A 13491-nucleotide genomic window follows, 5' to 3' on the forward strand; every position below is an offset into this window, starting at 1 on the left:
TGTAATAATCACAAATTTAGTGGCTTAAAACAATACAAATTTGCAGTTCTGAGAATCAGAAGCCTAATATGAGTTAGCAAGGGCAGCATTCTTTTTGGAGGCTCTGTGGCAGAACCCATTATCTTGCCATATCCAACTCCTAGAGGCCACTTGCAGTCCTTGGCTTATGGCCATGTCTTCCACCTTTTAAACCACCTGGGTCGCACCTTCAAATCTCTCTCTTCATCTATCTCTGCTTCTGTTATCACATTTCTTACTCTGATTCTGTCTCTTACAAGGATCCTTGTGATTAGTCCCATCTCAAGATTTTTAACGTAAGCACATCAGCAAAGTCTCTGTGTCATGTAAGATAACATATCTACAGATTCCAGGGACATTTTTTATTCTGCTCACTGGATTAAGGATATTTAATGTTGTCAATTTTTAATATGTTAATTTTAATTTTTAAAATTTGGCTTTGGTCAAATACTTTAAGAACAATGACACTTTTATACCAACAACCAAACCTAAAAGGATCAAGTTTAAAGTGAAATGGTGCAATACCTTCTCATGTAGTGATGGACTGAACTCTGTGTGATCTTATTAAATCAGTCACTTGCTTTATTGTTTTTTGGTGGTTTTTTAATTTTATTGTTTCTGTTTAGCAAAAGGAAATCTTTGGAATTCATACAAGAACTATAAAAGTGCAATTCTTTGAGCCTCAGTTCAAATATACTCTATTTGTTTTAACTATTAGTTTGAACCTACTAAAAACTAATTTCAGCTTTAAGGTATTTCTCATATTTTTATCAAACTTGTTAATGGTGAAAGTATAACTTGTGAAGTGATTTAATTTATTGGATATAGCAAAAATTATACTCCCTTTCCATCATATAATAGGTAAACTTTCTGTTATCAATGTTGTGACATAAATCTTGCTTTGAACTTCTGTGATATTACTTTTTCTGTGTAATCTACTTAAGCAACTGCTTTTAAAAATTACTATTTTTTTCTCTCCTAATATAACTTAGAAATAAAGGGTCACATTTTCATTTTTGAAAAAATAACAAAATACTATTTATTAGCTTGTTTATCTCTAGGGATATTTTAGAAATATTTAGAGCCAAAACCGTTTTGGCTCAGTGGATAGAACATCGGTCTGCAGACTGAAGGGTCCCAGGTTCGATTCTGGACAAGGGCATGTACATTGGTTGTGGGCACATCCCCGGTGGGAGGTGTGCAGGAGGCAGCTGATCGATGTTTCTCTCTCATTGATGTTCCTAGCTCTCTATCCCTCTCCCTCCCTCTCTGTAAAAAATCAATAAAATATATTTTTAAAAAAAGAAATATTTAGAAAAAAAGCCACAATACTTAGACTGAGGCTTATGATTTTTATAATGGATGTTGGGAGGTTGAACAACTTCCTATGCATTAAATATAACATAGTCTTATCATTCTATAGTTTATGTTTAGATAAACAGAAATGGTTTTATTTACACGATGAAAAAGCAAGCTCTAAAACCAAATACAAGCGATTTTAGGGAAATTTATTTTATCTAAACATTTGTGACATAGTTCTCAATTTGATGCAAATAATCAAAATTTAAAGAGGTGATCAGAGGTCCTGAAAGAAAAATAAAAGACAGACACACCACAAACATTCATACACACACACACACACACACACACACACACACACACGCACACGCACACACACATATATAGATCCACATAGATGCACATAGATCCATTCCTTTTGGGTATGTCATTTAAAGATCTCCTTTATTTTATGTTTAGGAAATATGGAAGTAAATATTTTGGGAAATGTAAATGTTTATTAAGTCATTAGTTGAACAATAATGAAAATTCACACTAGTGTTTATTATTATAATAGTTGTACAATCAGCATGGAATCTTATCTAGAGGAGTAGCAAACTTGTGTCTGAGTCAGTAAGATGGTAATGACATTGGGATAGCACTAAAAATTTCCTTTTCCAGATTTAACTACAGAACATTAATTTTCATGTGTTTTTTCCATAACTGGGTGAAATTTTACAATATATTTTGCTAATACTAGAAACAGACTAAAACGAATATAGAATGAATTTTAGTGAATGGTATACAAGAGGATGGTTTTTTGTTTGTATTTATTCAGTACTAAAGGAATACTTAAGATTGTTTTTTCATTATTTACCTCATTCTAGACTAAGTGAAATGAACTAAAATTAATCATGGTAGGGTGGAGTCAAAAGTAACTAACATGTCAACAGAATTTTCTATGAAATTACAGCCTTAAAAGTTCAGTAAAATACTGTTAAATCTCACAAATATATAAAAACCTATATTTCAAAATAAGCAAAATATTCCATAAAATAATAATGTGGTAAGCTATTAATAGCTAAAATATTTGGGGTTGAATATTTATATATTTTAAGTAAATAAATATTTAGCAATTAAGTATAATTGTAAATTATAGATGTAAAAAAAAAGAAAAAAAACCCTACTCAGACAGAAACAAAAGAACTATTAGCACAATGGCACCAGTATTTGAAATTTTTTTAACAGTTCAGAATGATTTGAGTTTATTTTTGAAATCTGGATTTATTTCTGACTTAAGTTCCTAACTTAAAAAAAAAAAAAAATGTTTCAGTATCTCAAACCAACCTTATTGCAAAAGCCCCATTTCTCTCTGACAGTTTAATCCTAAAATATCTAGTTTTAATCATTACTCCCTTGGTTTCCATTACAAGTCTTCAAAACATGAAATATAAAGACGTATCTGGTAAATTTAGCATTCAGGCAGGTGCTTTCTCCCCGCACATCCTGAAATACTCAGTATCGGTCAGGTGTCTTAAGCAGTCTTTTCTAATTAAGGAGGATTGTGTGAGCAGATTCTTCTCTGTAGAAAGAACCTCTTTGTAAACAGACACCTTTGCAGCAGGTAGGCCTTGCAACACTTTTTATTTTCATAATTCCCAATTGTCATTCATTTAGATTCAAGTCTGAGCACTTAAACTGAGGTTATATCAGGGGAGGTCTGGAGATGGTAGAGGAATATATTTCTCTAGGACTTGTTTTAGAAATCTGCTTTACAATATTTGTTTTTAACTTGTTTTTTTCAGACATAGAACACCAGTCTTTCATGACATCCCAAAGATATTTACTACCAGATAACAGTTAATTGATTTGAACTGGTCCTTAAAGATGTGCTTTTGTGTCAATTATCCTACCCCCCAAAAAAAATCATAACTTTCTTTTCATAAGACTTTTTTTGCACTAAAGACAGCAATTAAATATTTTTCTCGTCTAGGTTTCAGTAGGTCCATGCCATTTCTTTACAATGATCCATTGGTATTAATTAATCTTTATTTTTGTTTGTTCAAAGCGTATATATATATATATACATACACACACACACACACACACACACACACACACACACACAAAATGGGGTGTGTAATCCTGCTTTCAGGTTTCACACAGCTAAGATTTTAGTGAAATAATCAAATTGGAATCTCATATCTCAAGTTTGCCAATCTTGGTCTTTTATTTCTCATTATTGTTAGTCATAACATTTTTTTTACTTACATCCTCTATTAATTTCATTCTCTGAAAAGAGATTAGCAAGGCCATCAAAAAAAGATAATTTTTTTTTCATGTGCCAACTAGTTTCACTCTTTGATTGTCATTCATTTATTAATCATTTACACTTTGAGGGACACAAAGATTAAGAAACTTACTATCCTCTATGTAAAGTAAATCACCAAGGGAATACATGAGCTTGATTCATATTTCATATTTATTCTCCTACTTCTCCTTCTTTTACTCTTATTCCTTCATTGACTACCTTAACCTTCAAACCAATTTGTACTTAAATACACTGAAAATGAATCTTCAGTTCTATTTTAGGATCAATCTTTTAAAAATATATATTTTATTGATTTTTTTTTACAGAGATGAAGGGAGAGGGATAGAGAGTTAGAAACATTGATGAGAGAGAAACATCAATCAGCTGTCTCTTGCACACCCTCTACTGGATCCCCAAGGTACCCTTAACCAAGGTACATGCCCTTGACCTGAATGGAACCTGGGACCCTTGAGTCCACAGGCTGATGCACTATCCACTGAGTCAAACCGGTTAGGGCTCTAATATCCAATCTTTAGTATGGATAGTAAAATGCCAATTCAAAGTAACTACTAACTATTTATAATCAACAAATTAACTTATTAATAGCAAAGTAAAGGTTTAAGGTGGTTGTTTGTTTTAAAGCCAGCTCTCCTAGGAATTACTTTGTGCTTTGCCCAGGAGGTAGTTTTCAATAGTAGTTGTTGAAAGAACATCAACTTCTCCAAAATTTTGGAAGTATTACATCTACTTCTTCCCCTTTGTCTACTCTATCATCAAAGGAAATTAAATTGTCCTCTGACTCTTTATCACAAAACTGCTTTGGTTATTGCTCAGGAACACTGTTCTGAATTGATTGAAAATGGGTTGTTTGACAATTTGTCCAGGCATCTTGCCTGAGTTCAGCATGAGTTGGGTGTTACTACCTACTAATCTATTTTATTTCTGAGATTGGACTCTAAGACAGAATTATACTTAAATATTTGGTATGTATTCCTAGTTTTCTTTAATTATAAAACATAGTATTTAGTGAATTTAGAGATTCTCAGTTTTCATATTTTATATAAACAAAGCCTCCCCATTTGCATTTTAAATATTCTGGAAGAGTTATCTTTTGTGTTGTAGTTTGGCTTAGGGCTATTCTGGCTTTTGGTAGTCTCTATTCTGGCAGGGAAGTCTCAGAACTGAGCATAATCAATTGATTGCTATTTTACAAATTCAGAGGCCCTGCTGTCACTATACATGAGTTATTATATGTGAGATCAAAGGATAAATACAAGATGGAGCAAATTGAGGGTTACATTTTACCCCCTATTTCGATCACATTTTTCTCAATTTGGTGGTGATTTTTGCTTGCTAGCTGAATATTTTTATATCCATTTTAGAAATAAAAAAGCATCTACCCATTTCTACTTCAGATTTTTAAAATCTCTGTATTGAAGTCACATCATGATATTCCAAATTCCTTACTGTTTTCTTCACTTCTTCATATACTTATTCTAATTAAGAAAAAATTCTAATAGGTTAAGGGCTCACAGAAATAATTTGGCTTAAATATTTCATTTCAATGAAATAATTCAGGCATACAAACAATTTATATATAATATTATAAACCTCTGTGTACTCAAGAAACAGCCTGAAAAATAAAGCACTGAAAATTTGGCTGAGAAATCACTGTGATGCCTTCTCAATTTCATTAGACTCTATTCTTCCCAGACATAACTTCTACCCTGAACTTCATGTTATTATTATGATGCATGTGCATACACTTTAGCCACATGTACAAATGCTCAAAATAATACATATAATTATTTTGTATGTTTTTAAAACACGATTTACCTTTTCTGCAACCTGCTTTTGTTGTTGCTGCTTCACATTACCTTTTCGAGATGAATCTGCTTTCACTCAAGTAGCTTTAGTGTGTTCCTTTTTCTTATTATTGCATTTACTGCATTGTTACAGTGTGTGAATAGTCTATAAATTACTTACTTTTTTAACCAAAGGCATTTCAATTATTTCCTTTTTTTTTGTTTGCTTGCTTGTTTTCCCAATAATTCTGTAATGGGTATTTTCTTTTCTTTTAAAAAAATATATTTTATTGATTTTTTACAGAGAGGAAGGAAGAGGGAAAGAGAGTTAGAAACATCAATGAGAGAGAAACATCCATCAGCTGCCTCATGCACACCCCCTACAGGGGATGTAATAGATACCAAGGTACATGTTTTTGACTGGAATTGTACCTTGAACCTTTCAGTCAGCAGGCCAATGTGTTACCCACTGATAAATCGGTTAGGACTGTAATGGATATTTTCTATACATGGCTGGAGATGTATATAAGTGTAGAGAGACTGGACTTTAGGGTATGCAAATCTTCAAATATCACTAAATTGTTTTCTGAAGTTGTTGCCCTATTATATACTCTCCCTGGATACTCCACATCCTCATCAATATTTTGTATTATTGGACTTATCAAACTTTTGCCAATTTCATAGTTGTGACATGATATCCCATCATTTTAAATAGCATTTCTCTAATAACTAGGGAAATTAAATACCTTTTTCGTATGTCTACTGGACATTGCGAATTTTCTTCTATCAATTGACTGTTCTTCTTTTCGGCTCATTTTTTCTTCCTATTATTTTTCTTTGTAGATTTATAAGAAAGCTTTACGTACTGACCATTCTTTGGTTGCACGTATAACAAATATCCTCTCTCAATCTATGCATTGATTTCTTTGATGTAAATGAATTTTTCATCTTTTAAAAAAATTTATACTAACACTGTAGCACCTATTTCAAAAGATTTCAGTATATCTCCACATCAGAGATTTTGCAATAGGGATTTGCTGTAACTGATGAATATATTACTTCCCTCGGGTTCCAGTGAGAGAAAAGAGCTGTAGATTACTGATTTAGAAAGAAATTACCACATTAGGTAAATTCTAAGATTTTTTTGTTTTGTTTTTTTTTACATTTTAACATCACTAAAATTGGGATGCACCTTAATATTAATAGTGTCAGATTTTATGAAAGACAGTAATGCTCAAGAAAAATAACAATTGGTTCTCTCTCTCTCTCTCTCTCTTTTTCTCTCTCTCTCTATATAGTAATATTATATATATATTACTCTTTGACTTTAATATATATAAAGTTTGGGATCCTGCTTTAATTACTTAATTTTATTATATTAATGTTGTTTAGCCCTGAACTTATACTTACTCTCCTCTTTGAAATACTCACTCTCCTCTTTGGAATAGTCTGAAATTGGGATATTTACTTTACAGAGACTATCAAAGTGGTGTACCACTTTCATCTTAATATATCACATTTAATATTTTTTTTTCTTTATGGACTCCACTTTTTATGTCTTAATGTTTAATAGACCCTTCTCTTCCAATCTGCCCCCAATCATTAGTTATCTTTTTAAAAATGTTTTTAAACTTTTCTCTGCATCTTTGAGTCTTTATTCTACCTCAAATACATATTAAGTGTGAAGTGGGGAGAGCTAGTATTATAGATAGTATTTTATATATCTAACTTATTGTGTGAATAATTATTTTATTTGCACTGTATCCTAATGCCACCTATTTATCAAGTTTCTATAAATTCATCAATATATTGCTGAGCCCATTATTGTAATAAGCTGTTTTATATTTCTGAAGCAAGGCTACATTTCTTGAATTGCTATCATTTTATATTAAGCCTTAATAGTTCATATGGAAATTCCCTATAACATGTTCTTTAAAATTGTATTGACAAGTTTTGACCCTTTGCTTTTGCAAACACATTTTAGAATTAACTTCCAAGTTCTATGAAAAATTATAGTGGTATTTTTATATTATTACATTCATTTTATAGATCAATTTACAGTATTGGGTCTCCCATCTAGAAACAGGTATGTTTGTTCATTTATTTGGGTTTACTCTTTTGATTTCAATGATTAAATATGGACTCAAAACTGCTATCACATAGCTAGTTAATAACAAAACTGGTAGAAAAAGGAAGATCTTTTGACTCCTTAACAGCTCCCACACTCAAAAGGCTTAATTATTTAGTCAGTTAAGTAAAAGACCTTGGAATCCTTGCAGTTTCTGCACCCACTAGTGTGAAAAAGGATCCAACTTGCTGAGTTTACTAGGCCCTTGATGATCAGAGTGTGGTCAGAGGACTTGTTAGAAATGAAGAATCTCTTTCCTTCCTTGGTCCTATACAACCATAATCCTCATTATTAAAAGATTCATGGGTTATCGGTAGGTACAGTAAGTCTGGGAAGTATAACTTACCAAAAAAAAAGAGGCCTAAAATGTATTGTATAGGCTCATTTTATCTAAAACCTGTCAAAATGGTAGTACCCTGTTTCCCTGAAAATAAGACTGTCATATTAATTTTTTCTCCCAAAGTTGCACTAGGTCTTATTTTCAGGGGATGTCTTATCTTTCCATGCGCTAGGTCTTATTTTCGGATGATGTCTTTTTTTTTTCTTTTTTTTTTTTTTCGGGGAAACATGGTAGTAAGCTTGAGGTCCTTGATTTGCAAAGGATTCAGGCAAGAAACACTGAGGCCCATATAATGACCCTTGCCCAATGCTCTTCCATCACAGGCTCACAGCAGCCATAATCTGTTTTGCTGAATGAACATCTAAAGTCCAAAATGAGAAGCGTTGGTGTTACACACACACACACACACACACACTTCTTTGTTTCCTTTAAAGAAAGATACATATGTCTTTTTTATTGTTTGAAGAATTACAAATAGTAGTACATATGTCTCCTTCCCCCCCCCATTGACCTACCCCCAGCTTCCCCCCCCCCACCCCCGCATATGCCTTCACCTGCCCCCCTCTTGTATCCATTGTTGTATCCATTGATTTTGTTTATATGCATGCATACAGGTCCTACCCTTGATCTCTTTTCAGCAGCCCCCCAACCTCCCTTGCCTTTCCGCTATAGTTTGACAGTCTGTTCAATGGTTCTTTATAACTATTTTCTCCCCATTACTTTGTGAAAAAAATCTTGCAAGATACATATTTCTTTAAAGGAAACAAAATGTTGAGTTTTTCTAGAAGTAGTATATTCAGGAAAACTGAAGCTTCTTTGGATATCTAGTTATTCAAGAAACAAATGCACTTGCTTTTAAATCAGTGGCTGTCCCATTGAGGAATATTATGTAGAAAAAAAGATACTGGGGAGGAAACAAGCACAGAAAATTCAGTCTTTAAAGTAAAACAAAAAAGATCAGACGATTTTTTTTCAAGTAATCATATACTATTCATGTTAATCTTCATTCAGCCTTCTTGTTTAACTACTATAGCAGTCAGTTATATACAAGGCGGGGTGGGGTGAGGGGGATGGTGAAAAAAAAAAAAAGGTGAGGAGAGGGGATTGGGAAAGTGAGAGATCCCTGCAATATCCCATCGAGCCACTAGGGGTATCTTTGTACCATTTTTCATCGGCACTGATTTGAAGTAGAAACCTATATTAGGGGAAAACCAGGGTCCTCGGCATTTTTTGCGAGCAGTGCACCCAGAATCCAAAAAAGATTTTTTAAAAAGAAGAAAGAACGAAAGAAAGAAACCACAGTTCTTTCGGTCACCCGCACAGGGCTACGAATCTCTCTCTGTTGGACATCAGACCCGGGGATTCATTTTTTTGAGGTCAATTTCCAATCGAGATAAATCTATTGGATTTAGTAGGATTATCTGATTGCAGCTGAAAGAAGAAGTAACGCTGTTTGATCATTTGTGTTTCTTGCCTGATGGTCGGATTTCCATGGAGGCGGCTTTGGATCCCCAGGATTCCGGATCCCCGTTGCAGCTGGAGAGAAAAAAGGATCAATTGGCACGTTTTGGAAGTGTCCGTGGGTGAATAAAAAAAAAGAAAAGAAAAAAGAAAAAAAGAAAGAAAAAGAAAAAAAAGGAGGGGAGAGGGGCGCGATCCTGGGGTTGCGGCTGCTTAAAGAAGAAAAAAATATATAAAGGAAGCATCTTGAATTCTGAAACAATATTTCTGAATATTTCGGAGTGGGGTGTGTGTGTGGGGGGGTGCGTTTGCTTCAAGATTCCAAAACAAAAAGGGGGACTGGAAACTGGTAAATACTTTGACCAATTCCAGCTTGGATTGGAAGGCGAAGTGCTGTAGAAACTGCCTCCTTGAAGGATCGGAAGGGGACTGGGGGAGAGGAGGGTCCCCCTCTGTGGATGTATCTGGCTGAGGGTAAGTCTGGGGCTCTTTTCCTAGGAGGGGGCTGCCGGGTGGTGAGCTCGCTCTGCGCGGAGGGAGGAAGGTGCAGCGGACGCGGCGCCTGTGACATGGGGAAGGGATGGGGGTGGGAGGGGGGGGGGATGCAAAGCCGCCTCCCGCATCTCAGGATGGATGGAGCTCAAACACCCCGTTTTGTGGAGCCCGTGGGGAAGCCGAGCCGCCCTCCAAGCTCTCAACTTTTCATGGAAAACCTTTCCGCTGGGAGATCCCTTTTGGATGCTGCGCGTTCTCCTAGTGATACTTTCAGGAGGAGAGGAGGCTGGGGAGCCTTGGAAAACCTGCATGTGGGGGGGGGGGGGGCCGGTAAGCCCCAGTGACAGTCGCGGCTGGCTCCCGGGTTTCCACGGTTGTTTGTGGCTTCTCCGGGAATGTTGCAGATGGAATTGGCCTTTTTTCGCATTGTGTCTCCCCCCCCCCCCCCCTTCCCCTTTCTTCCTCCCCCATCACTCAGCATACCACCACCAAAGGGTTACAGGGTTGCTGCTTGGGATAGAGACAGAAGTGAGTGGCTGGCCACACAGGCTGTCTTGTAATTCACTGGCACGACTTTGCAGATGAGGGTCCGGGGTAACTTTCTGGAGTCGGAGGAGCCCTGGAAGGCGCTGCAGCCTGCCTGCCTGGGGCCCCGGCTGGGGAGTGCGCCAGGAGGCAGCTGCATTTCTGATGCATCCCTCCCTGCGCTGCCGGCCTGGCCGCTGCCTGGCTCTCCTTCCTCACGGAGCGCAGCGCAGCGCTCCATCCCATTTTCTTGCAGCAGAATCCAGGGCAGTTTCTCTTTTTAAAGCATTATTTTGCACCTCGAGAAGTAGCTCGTTTTTATTTGCAGAAGGAAAATGCGTTTTAGCAGATATCATTCAAACTCATAACTCAAGGCAGTGAATATTAATTGAGTTAGGAAACTAAAAGTTGGCTTTGGAATCAAGGAAAGCAATATTATTCTAAACCAGTTTTGGAAGCTACATAGGTTTGGAACAATAACATAAAAAAAAAAAAAAAAAAAACAAACAAAAAAAAAAAAACAAACAAACAAAAAAACAAACAAAAAAAAAAACACCCACCCAGATCCATTTAAAATACATACCTGGCTATATAGAGATGCAAATAGGTTAATGGATATGTTAAGGAACACCCCCATCCTTCTGACAGGACAGCAATATAATTTTAGTTGGCTTTTTTTTAATGGAAGGGCAATTCTTCACATTTTAAATCTTCAGACTTTCACATGCATTAGAATAAAATGGAGAGAGATACTCCTTAAACTATAAAATAATGTGCTATGTATATTTTCATCTTTTGAAGAAAAGCATCAGATATCTTTTTCAGCGGTTTCTGTTTACAGATTATGAAATGTACGTAGATACATTTATGGCTTTAGCATGGAAGCCTCTCCATTATTTGTGAACTCATTAGAAGGCAACTCCTCAATGTCATCTGAAGCACTCATCCTGCCAGTACTTACCTCAGGCATTCCAGGTGCACCCTGACCCTGCATTCTGGCATTAAGAGGGAAGCCTCCCAAACTTTCTTCCTGGATGTATGTGTGTGTGTGTGTGTGTGTGTGTGTGTGTGTGTGTGTGTTTCTTAAATCTAAATCTTGAGACAAGAACATGTTATATCTTTTTCTTTTTTTTAAGACGAAACAGCAAAATATATAACTTGCCTCCCAAGGATTTGGCTGGGGAAGTTAGTTTTTATTTCTGCAGACTTTGTGTAAGCTTGTCTCCAAATGATAGAAATAGCAAGAAATCGTTTCTGCAAGCCCAGTGGTTAGTTTGAAGGAGGTATCTGAGTGGCTAGGTTTGCCTTTTATTTTGCACAGCTGAGTCACATGGTTTCTTGTGCAGTGTGAGCCAGAAGAATGGATGTTCTGTGTATTGGTACATTTCTAGCTGCTGATTCTAGCTACACAGTCCATTAAAATTTAACACCTTTCAGAAAAATTAAATCAATAAAACAAGGCAGCTAGTAAATAACATATTGAATGATAATGTTAAATAAATAGTGAAGGTGAATAGGAGGGAGTCTGGGATTTCTCTTTTTAGGCCAAAAGATAATGTAATGTTGATATGAAAGTAGATGAAGAATGTGGAACATGAAAAAGGAGGTCCTTTTCAAAGTTAATTTGCATACTTTGCAATCTTTGAGCCAGGGATCATGGCATGTCCTAAAGTGCTAAAGAAGAAAATTCAGCTTCATGTGCCTTTTCTTGTTCGAACAATATTTTTCTCTCTCAAGAACAGTCAGTACTTCCTACTCCCTCATTCTATTCTCTTTTGGCAGAGGAAATGAAAAGGGGGAAACTTTGGCCCACGCTTTGATTCCTGCAAACAGTTTCTATGCAAAACTTTGGTGAACTTTGTAGGTGGTAAATTCACTTTGGAAGGTCAATAGCAATGGAAATAAACAAAACTACACGCCATAAAAGTTTTTTAAAATGCAGCCAGTAAGCAAAGAGCAAGGTGCCCCTTTACATAAATGTTCTCCATGAATAGAGGAGAGAACATTTGCATTGAAAACCTTGCAGTTTTCAGTGCGGAGAACTACTGAGAAACCCGAAGAGTTCACTTAGAAAATTATGCTTTGCTCTACTATATGCATATTTTTGTTCCTGATTATTAAAAAACACACACAAACAAACATGTTGGCTATTAGCTGATCCAATTTTGTTACACCTAGCACAGAATGTGGTAGTTTGGAGTAAAGGCATGGAAGCTCTCAATGAGCCCTAAAAACTGCAAGCACAGTTTCTAATGTACAATATGTGACAAGAAATGGCATTGGATTCCCCAAAACTGGAGAAATGAGTGTTTGATTTACTGGAGCTTCACTTGACAGCTGCACCTGTCCCTCGAAAGCCTCCCATGTGTTCCAAGTGGCCTAACATTCAGGGGGAGATAACACATTTGCTATAGCTTCCTTTGATTTTGAGATGATTACGTACAGTTACATGTTATTCTACATGAACTAATTTTTTAAAAATTAAATTACTGCACAATCCACTGAAAGCAAAATGAAAAGGGCAGTCCTTTTTTTTTAAATTTATTTATTTATTTTTAACGATTTGTAGATGTTTAACAAATGGCATCCTCCATGCAAACCTCTCATCTCTTTTGCTCTGTTGAGAATACAAAAAAGTTGAGGTTTCAGTTCATTTAAAATTTTAACTTTGAATATCTCAAATTTGCAAAGCCCATAAAAACGGAAAACAACAAAATAGTGAGCATTCATGATGAATCCTGGAGTGTCATTGTTAATGCACTTTTCAAAGATAATTTGAAATATTCTGAGGGAGCTAACCGCTCAATCTTATGGGATGGCAACATTCTCCAGTATTTCTAAGAATGATTCCTTAACAGTAACAGGTTTGGTTACTTTTGCTTTGTTGTTAAAGAAATCACATTGCCAATGTCAACTACTGCTCTGATGCTATGAATTAACCCTGCCTTTAAGATTCCCCTTGCCCCCCTAGCCCCAAACCTATACCTTTTGGTAGCAAACCTCTGTGAAAGGAAGATTGCCCACTCTACGCTTCACTGAAGTCAGAAAAACTAGTAAATCACTGCAGACATTTGAAATGATTAAACATTAAATTTTTGGAGGGGGGTTTACACGAATTCTTTTTATGACA

The 13491-nt window shown here is 35.7% G+C and overlaps 1 protein-coding gene across 5 annotated transcripts in view; it reads left to right on the forward strand.

Moving 5' to 3' along the window:
- The window catches only part of NLGN1 (neuroligin 1), an 804575-nt gene that overhangs the window by 123411 nt on the left and 667673 nt on the right, over nucleotides 1-13491 (forward strand). For 4 of the 5 annotated variants that reach the window (XM_045583688.1, XM_045583689.1, XM_045583690.1 and 1 more), the window contains exon 1: nucleotides 9370-9815. The exons of the other annotated variant lie outside the window; for it this stretch is intronic. The gene's annotated coding sequence lies outside the window, so the exon portion shown is untranslated. Of the gene's footprint in view, nucleotides 1-9369; nucleotides 9816-13491 lie in introns of those variants that run through there. 5 annotated transcript variants of the gene reach the window in all.

Source organism: Pipistrellus kuhlii, unplaced genomic scaffold (assembly GCF_014108245.1).
Source record: "Pipistrellus kuhlii isolate mPipKuh1 unplaced genomic scaffold, mPipKuh1.p scaffold_m20_p_2, whole genome shotgun sequence".
Lineage (NCBI taxonomy): Eukaryota > Metazoa > Chordata > Mammalia > Chiroptera > Vespertilionidae > Pipistrellus > Pipistrellus kuhlii.